General features: G+C 43.8%; 1 long non-coding RNA gene across 1 annotated transcript; it reads right to left on the bottom strand.

Annotated features, from left to right (window-relative positions):
* Positions 1-1,308: 1,308 nt before the first annotated feature.
* Positions 1,309-3,464, bottom strand: LOC123111047 (uncharacterized). Its single transcript, XR_006454067.1, has 3 exons — positions 3,271-3,464; positions 3,124-3,195; positions 1,309-3,024 (listed from the first exon to the last, which is right to left on the bottom strand). It is a non-coding gene; the product is annotated as an uncharacterized lncRNA (long non-coding RNA).
* Positions 3,465-8,179: the final 4,715 nt, after the last annotated feature.

The raw sequence follows: 8,179 nt of genomic DNA, 5'->3' as shown, positions 1-8,179 counted from the left end.
TACCAACGCCACGAAGGCACACCCCATTCTCCCTTTGAGACAACACCACTAAGGCGTTTCTCAACCACTAGTGGTAGACCTTGGGGTGGTCTCCAAACCCTCACAAACTTTCCGGGGGTAATCACAATGGTCGATTCCTCTCCGAATGACTCCTACCGCCTAAGAGTCTCCAACCTCCAAGAGTAACAAGATCAAGGTAACCGCTCAAAACTTTCTCAAATCACGAATTCCTTTGGTTGAGAGGAGGAGAGAGAGACGATCTATCTTTTGATTGGAACAACACTCAAGAATCCACACAAACGCTCTTGGGGTCTAGGATTTGGTGGAAGCAAGAGAGAGTGAGAGAGAAAAGTGTTCTTGGAATCTTTTTACTGTGTCGGAAAACTCCCCCACGGGTGGGGAAGAGGATATTTATAGTCTGAGTGCAAATGTGGCCGTTGGAGGTCACTTATGCTGCACAGACACCAGACGTCCGAATAGAAAAGTTGGACCGGATGTCCGGCGTGCACCGGTCGTCCTTCACTTAGATAAAAAAAAGAGATCTAGTTGTAAAGGTGAGGGAAGACGCACAAGGAGCAGACGTCCGGTGAACGGTCGTCCAGAAGGAATGGACTTCCATTAATTTCGGCTCTGTGAAGTGGCACTAGATGGTCGGTCACCACCGGACGTCTGGGAGCCGTCGTCCGAAGGGAACGGAAATCCGTAAAAAAAACTCTCTGTGACACGGCACTGGACATCCGAAGAGCACCGGACATCCAGAGAGCAAAGAGGCACCGGACGTCTGGAGACTGACGGTCGTCTGGACAGAAACAAAGGCCAAATGGCCAACTGAGATAGGAACACTTTCTAAGAGATTTTATTCTAGATTTTGAGCAAGTCTTTTGCGAAAACCAGTGATCCCCTCTTAATAGTGCGGGATCCCTATACTCAAATAAAAGTAAAACAGAGAAGGATCTAAAGCTTTGCATCTTGTTTCACCTTCCTTTGAGTATCTTGAATATGTAAGTTTTGAACCACACTAATATCCTCCGGAAACAAAAACCTGAGATGCACTTGACAGAATTGATTAGTTCCCTATATGTATGTTGTCAACAACTTATCAAAAGATTAAGGGCATTATTGCACTTTCAATCTCCCCCTTTTTGGTAGTTGATGACAACATACATATACCTCTCAAAAATACATAAACTTATGAAGCTTATGAGAGATTTGTAACAGAGCTCCCCCTTATTGTATGCATGGTGAAACTGAATATGGTCAGGAGCTCACATAGAACATTTCAAAGCACAGAATGACAACATACAAAGATAGCATCAATGTTAAGAACACATATATCACATCATAGAGGTTCAACTTAACATAAAATGATCCAACGAGCTCAACACAACATAGTGGTTCATCATACATAAATAACAAGCTCAACATGGTGGTTCATCATACATAAATAATAGAAAGGAAGATAAGTCTATGATAAATCTCCTTCCCCTTGGCATCAAGTACCCAAAAGGGGAAGGCACCACAGAAGCCACCACATCCTCAGAGATCATCACTGTCATCATCGTCGCCATGGGCACCACTGCCTCCTGCCTCGTCAAAGAAATCTGCCCATTCAGGACCAGAAGGGAAGCCAAATTAAGTCGGAAGGAGGAGCATCAGGAAGATGCTCATCCTCACTCACATCTGTGGCTCCGGAGGCTCTCAGACGAGCCTTCAGAGCATTCTTAGAAGAGACCATGCGAGTGAACACATCATGATTTTGAGAACATAGTGGAAGGAGAAGGCCTTCATCATGGCAGAATGGGCCTTCCTGAGAAAGCGAGCAATGCGTCCAAAAGACCCCGAGCTAGGGGGAATAGGGAGAGACTGTGCAGCAGACTGTCGTGCAGTTGAGGATTTCTTGGGAGCCCAATCATCCGCCATATGAGGTGGAATGACCCATCGCGGATGAACATGAGTCCGAGCAATGGGAAAAGGAGCAATACTCTCAATGAAATCCTGAAGAAAAGGAGCATGAGGAAAGGCCCACTTGTACTGAAGACTAGCAAGACGAATCTCATGCCACAAGATGTGAGGAATATTTATCTTGCCATTGGGATGCTCAAAGAGACAATACATGAGATCAATACAATACCCGTTGCAGGACCCTTTGTCACCCATCTTGGTATAGATGGTGCGGATGACACACTGATAGATAATGAAAGGAGATCGCTAAATAGATACTTGATTGAGATCTTTTTGCTTTTCCACTTCATCAAGCTCAGTAATAGGTTAGAGAAGGAAGCCACAAACCTCAATGTTTTTGGGAGCATGATTTGGGTCAGATTTATGAATTTTGAAACTAGTGTCAGGAAACCCAAGAGCTGCAACAAACTGAGCATAAGTGGCGGTGAGCTTGGTGTCAGAAGTCATCCAGGTGACGGTCTTGTCAGGACCAAAGAAACATGTGGCGTAAAACTGATGGATAGCAGCGAGATTGTAGTCATGGTGAAAAGCAAATGGAGCAGCAAGACAGAGGACTCAATGAGTTTAATGGCTCCCGGATATTTCACGGGATGAGAACGGATATGCTCTAAGTCAACATAGATATGAGTAGGCAGCCCCTTAGGAACAATGACCGTGGTGAAAATGTCTGCCTGAACATCGGTACGAAAACGAGAATCCATCGAATCATGCTCAGCGGAGAATTGGTCAACATCGCGACGAAATTTAAGGTAGGCAGATTTAGATACTAAAGGAAAATCCTTGATTTCGCGACCTAGAGATGAGGAGGCTCAAAAGAAATGCGGCGAGCATCACCGGGAGGCTGATTAGGAAGTGGAGGAGGCATGTAGGAGGGCTTCTGTGTTCCAGGCTTGGGAGCATTTGCCCGAACAGCAACATACTCAGCCCGTTCTTCGTATTCCATCTCCTCTTCGTAGTCAGATCCTTCAAGTGAAGAGGTGTCCTCATAGACAGGCTATTTCCCAGCCCGCTTGCACGGACGAAGATGCTCTTGCGAGTCATCCGAGCCAGCACCACAAGACGCTAAAAATCAACATGAAAAGGGGATACTCATTACCACAAGAAAACGAGAAATCGGTGAGATGAGAGACTATAGTGATAAGAGTAGGGCAATAAAATTACCGCGAGCTGACGAGCCCCCGGTATTTTTGTGAGCGGTGTGCTTGATCTTCGGCATGGTATGGACAGCCACACCTACAGAGGAGACCACCAGTGAGAAGGGGATCACCACAATGCGTAAGAACAAACTATGGGAGGAGACGGACGAACTTAGGAGGTACCGAGCCGAATCGAGGAGAGGGAGGAACAGATTGGCGGTGGATCCGTCCGGCTTCGCCTGACTCCAGCGATAGCGAGGCACCACGGCAGCGGCGCGGACGAAGCCGCCCCCAGGTGACGCGGCAGCGGACAGAGGAAGAGGATGGGGAAGGGGAGAAAGATAGGGTAACGGCCCGGTCAAACCCGTTCCCGTTTTTATATAGGACGCGGATTTTACGGACGACCGACAGATATCAGACATCCGATAGCTAACGAGTGTGCCATATACGTCAGGTAACGGACGACCGGAGATCCCCGTACGTCCGGGACGGGGCTTACCTGCGCCCCGTACGTGCGCCCATCCGTGCGCCGCTGATCGCTGCCGCCCATCCCTGCCTCTCCTCGGCGTGGCTGTTTTTGGCAGCGAAAAAAAAAACAAAATACCAATCCTAATATGCGTCTGTTCGGTCCAGCGGGGTCCTCTCGTATTCTTCACCTCGTTACTCCTCTCTCTCTCTTTCCCGTCAGAGCTCGGACATGGAGCAGAGCATGGAGGACGGAGGGGATGAAACCGCCGCGATGTCCACTCCGTGCCCCCTTACTTCAGGAGGCGACTTCTCTGTCGCCGGATTGCATCTTCTCCGGATGTTGGCCATGTTCTTCTCTCCTCAGGCGCGCAGCAGGTCAGGGGCAGCTCGAGAGCTCCGACCATGGAGGGGTGGATCTTGGGCGGGCGCAGCTGCCTGCAGAGACTGAGAAGCTCGAGCGCTCCAGCCCCGACCTGGAGGAGGTGGATGGTGGATGGGGCAGCTGCTTCGACTAGTGGAGCGCTGCAGCCCGTACATGGAGGCGGCGGATCCCGGGTGGCGCAGCAGCTTTGTACCGCCATGAGTGTGCCACACATAGGCGGAGGCAGCAGACCGGGACGCCGCAGGCTCGTGGTGGAGAGCTCGTAAGGTGCCTTTGTTCGTTCACCAAGAGATTCAGCTCTACTACTTCCACAAGAGATACGACACAGCCACACAGGTAAATTTTCTTTTTTGCTTTGCTGGTCTTTTGATCTTTGATTTCTTGCTTGATTACTAGGAACACGAGTTATGGTTGTGGGCATACAGATAATTTGGTTGCTATTCTATTCAATCGATGTTCAATAACAAGTTCTAATGAAAAATAGTGTCAATTAAAATCGACTTCAGTGCATAGGGATAATTTGTTCGATATTCGATTCAATCCATGGCATCCCCACAAAAAATAAAATAAAAAATCCATAGCAAATAACAAGAAAACCAGTGTCATCTATGAAATTGATTAAATTGGCTTCAGTACATGGGATAGAACTTTTTATTTAACAATGGAGTGTCTTAACGAGCGAATGTGAGAAATTATGTTCTTGCGTGACCAATCCTATTGTCTTTCCATCTGCCGCAAGCACGCGGGGTGGTGATGGGGTAGGAAAGGTGAATCAAGCTGCCGCAAGCTATAGTGTTCATAACAAATTGATTAAGTTGGCTTCGGTTCATGGAAGATGACTTGATTTTGTACTGTCATTAAAGTAGAGGCAGAGGGTCCAATGCTCTGTTGCTGCAATGCCGAGTTGTGCACTTGGAAATCGGTGCAGATGTGGTTGTTTGGATGACCCTATATAGAAAAGTAGCAAAGTTTAATCACGCAGAAGTTTCGAAATGATAATAAAACATGACAAAGTACAATGCTTCTACCATTAGTGTATTGTATTGTTGGAATCCTGCCACCATTCTTTGGTTCATTGGCATCGAGAATGTATTTCCATGTGATGACTGCATTGAGGCACTTAGCAATGGGTTGTACTGCAACTGCGGTGCAACCATTTGATTTGTCATAAACTCCAAATGACCCTACAAAAATGATAGATTAAGGTCAATAAAATTAATTTTTCTGTGTGAACCAAGCAGGATAGTTTTATACCCTCGATGTGCTTTCAGGTTGTACTTGTAAAGAATCACTAGTCTTCTTCTGTTTTGTTTTTGCTATCTCTAAGCCACCAGTTGGTTGTGGTGGCATTGAGATTGTATTACCAAGTGATGGCTGCACTGAAGCATTTAGGAATGGGTTGTACTGTAATTGCGGTATACTCATTTGGTGTGTCATAACCTCCAAATTACCCTATAAAAAGTGATACATGAATTTCAGCAAAATTAATTTGTATGAAAAAAAGTGTGACAGTTTTATACCATTGATGTGCTTGTACGTTCTGCTTGTAAAGAATCGATTGTCTTCCTTTTCTTTTTTGTTTTTCCTTTCGCCAAGCGACCAGTGGGTTTTGCTGACATTGAGATTGTGTTACCAAGCGATTGCTGCATTGAAGCATTTAAGAATGGATTGTACTGCAATTGCAGTGCACCCATTTGATTTTGCATAAAATCCAAATACCCCTATAAAAAGCGATAGATAAATGTTAGTAGAACTATTTTTTCTATGTGAAACAAGTTGGATCGTGTTATACCGTTGATGCGCTTTGACGGTGTAGTTGTAAAGATTCAGGTCTTCTTTTCCTGGTTTGTTTTTGCTTTCTCTAAACCCCCAGCGGGTTGTGTTGACATGATGATTGTATTAGCAAGTGTTGGGTGCATGGAAGCATTTAGGAATGGGTTGTACAGTAATTGCGGTGCGCCCATCTGATTTGCCATTAGCTCCAAATGACCCTATAAAAAGTGATGGATAAATGTGAGTAAAATTAAAATTTCTATGTGAAAAAGGTGGGACAGTTTCAGACCATTGATGTGCTTTGAGGTTGTACTGGTACAGGATCATCTGTCTTCTTTTTCTTCTTTGTTATTGCTTTCTCCAATCCACCAATGGGTCTTGCTGATCCTCGTGTAGTCTTCTCCTTCTCCTTGATACCTCTTGGCTTGGCAAGCCCCTCGTTGTGTTTTGAAACTCTACTAGAGTCGATAAGCGGACCTGCAACTATAAACTAAAATGTAAGTCTTATACAAAACTCTATGCAATTAGTAGTATAATATATACCTTGCGAAACAGAGGAATTTCCCATATCAGGATCAGGATCAGGATCAGTTCTATTTTTCAAGTGTTTCTCCACAGCTTCTGCTAGCTGCTCTGCGCATTTAGCAACCATATCATATGTTTCGTCCGATTCAGAGGCACGAGCAGCTATTTTCACAAACATTCTGCACAACTCCTTGTAGTAGTTTGACATTTTTGCTTTTCGATCCTCATGTAGATTGCGATTGCTTGTTATCTCGAGAACTTTGGCATCTATTGTCCACCTTTTCAAGATATATTGTTCAGGGATATGCTTGATATTATTGATATCAAGTACCTTTAAGCAATGATGGCACAAAATTCCAGCAAATTCAAACTTCTTGCAACTACAATTCACCCTTTCTTCATTTGGAGCAAATCTAACAACATGCTCACGTTTTGTGTCATGAAATTTTACCGTGTAAAACTTTTGGTCTGTATCACTATCATCACGAAGGAACGTGTCATAATTCAGGGTCAGAAGCACTTCCTCTTGAAACATCTTGAATATTGCTGGAGTATATGTAGTTACAGCTTGACTTAATATATAGCTACATTCCACCTTCATCTTGGGAGTAGTTTGTGATGCCTTGAAGTCACACTTCACTTCTTCAAATCTTTTATCTGCAACAAGCCGTTCGAAATGCTCGAAAAAAGTAAGCATGTCATATTTAATACTGATGTAACGCTTCAGTTCATTGTTCATGCTTTCACTTCGTTGGGTAGTTCTCATGTGGGCAGAGAATGTATTTCTACCATACACTAGTGCCCATTGCTCCCTTTTCTCGAACAACCTTTGGAGCCATGTATTCTCACGTAGTCCATACTTATCAAGCATATCATTCCATGCACTTATAAATTCTTCTTCGTCCTTTATGTCATAGATACAATGCTGGAAATCACTATTGAACTTCTTATATTCTGGAACAACTCCAGCAAGGTGCTTGCAAGCATTTTGATTCATATGCCACACACAAAGTCTATGGTGAGAGTGAGGTAGGACTTCACTGATTGCCTTGGCCATTGCTGCATCTTCATCGGTAAGAATTGTTTGTGGATGTTTCCCTGACATAACTTTTAGAAAAGTTCTAAAAAGCCAACCAAAACTTTCAGCAGTTTCATCATAAAGAAGTGCAGCACCAAACACAATAGTTTTCTTATGATTATTCACCCCAACAATCAAACCAAATGGACGCCCATCATTTAGTTTCCTATATGTGGTGTCAAAGCTTATAACATCACCGAAAGTTGCATAGTCTGATACCATTTTCGAGTCAGCCCAAAATATATTAGTTATCAAATCGTCCTCATCTACTTGAATTGAATAAAAAAACTTGACATCTTCTGCTACCTTCTTCTCCATATATTCTAACACTCCCCCTGTATCACCTTTCGCTGCTTGCAATGTTCTTTTTGAGTACAAACGATTTTTCATGTCTTGAGGGATAAAACCAAGGTTTTCTTGTCCACATGCTTCTTTGGCCATAAGATCAATAGTTGCTTTATTAGAAATGCCTACAGACTTTGCGACCTCTGCAGCCGCTATTTGTGCATCTGTCACTTTTCTGTGAGATCTCAAGTATTGGGCCATGGTTCCAGTAGCAAGAATGTGGTTATGTGTCTCCTCAAATTTGTAAACCTGATAAAATCCATTCCTAAGACTTATTTTCATATGTGCATTACATCCACATCGTGATTTAGGCCTACTATAACTGAATGTATCTTCTCTCTTATCTTCAGCACGAGTTCCTAATAATTTAAATTATTGTCTTAGTGCATCTAAAAATTATTGTACTCCAAACAAATTACAAGTGGTCCATACCTTGACGAGAACAGAAAAATGTTCTCTGTTGTATTGTATCAGAGTTCTTTACTTTATGCTTACTACCTCTCCGGATGC

The sequence above is a fragment of the Triticum aestivum genome, chromosome 1B (genome assembly GCF_018294505.1).
Source record: "Triticum aestivum cultivar Chinese Spring chromosome 1B, IWGSC CS RefSeq v2.1, whole genome shotgun sequence".
Classification (NCBI taxonomy): Eukaryota; Viridiplantae; Streptophyta; class Magnoliopsida; order Poales; family Poaceae; genus Triticum; species Triticum aestivum.
Note: the sequence above shows the minus strand (reverse complement) of the source record. Positions and strands in the feature narration are given on the sequence as shown.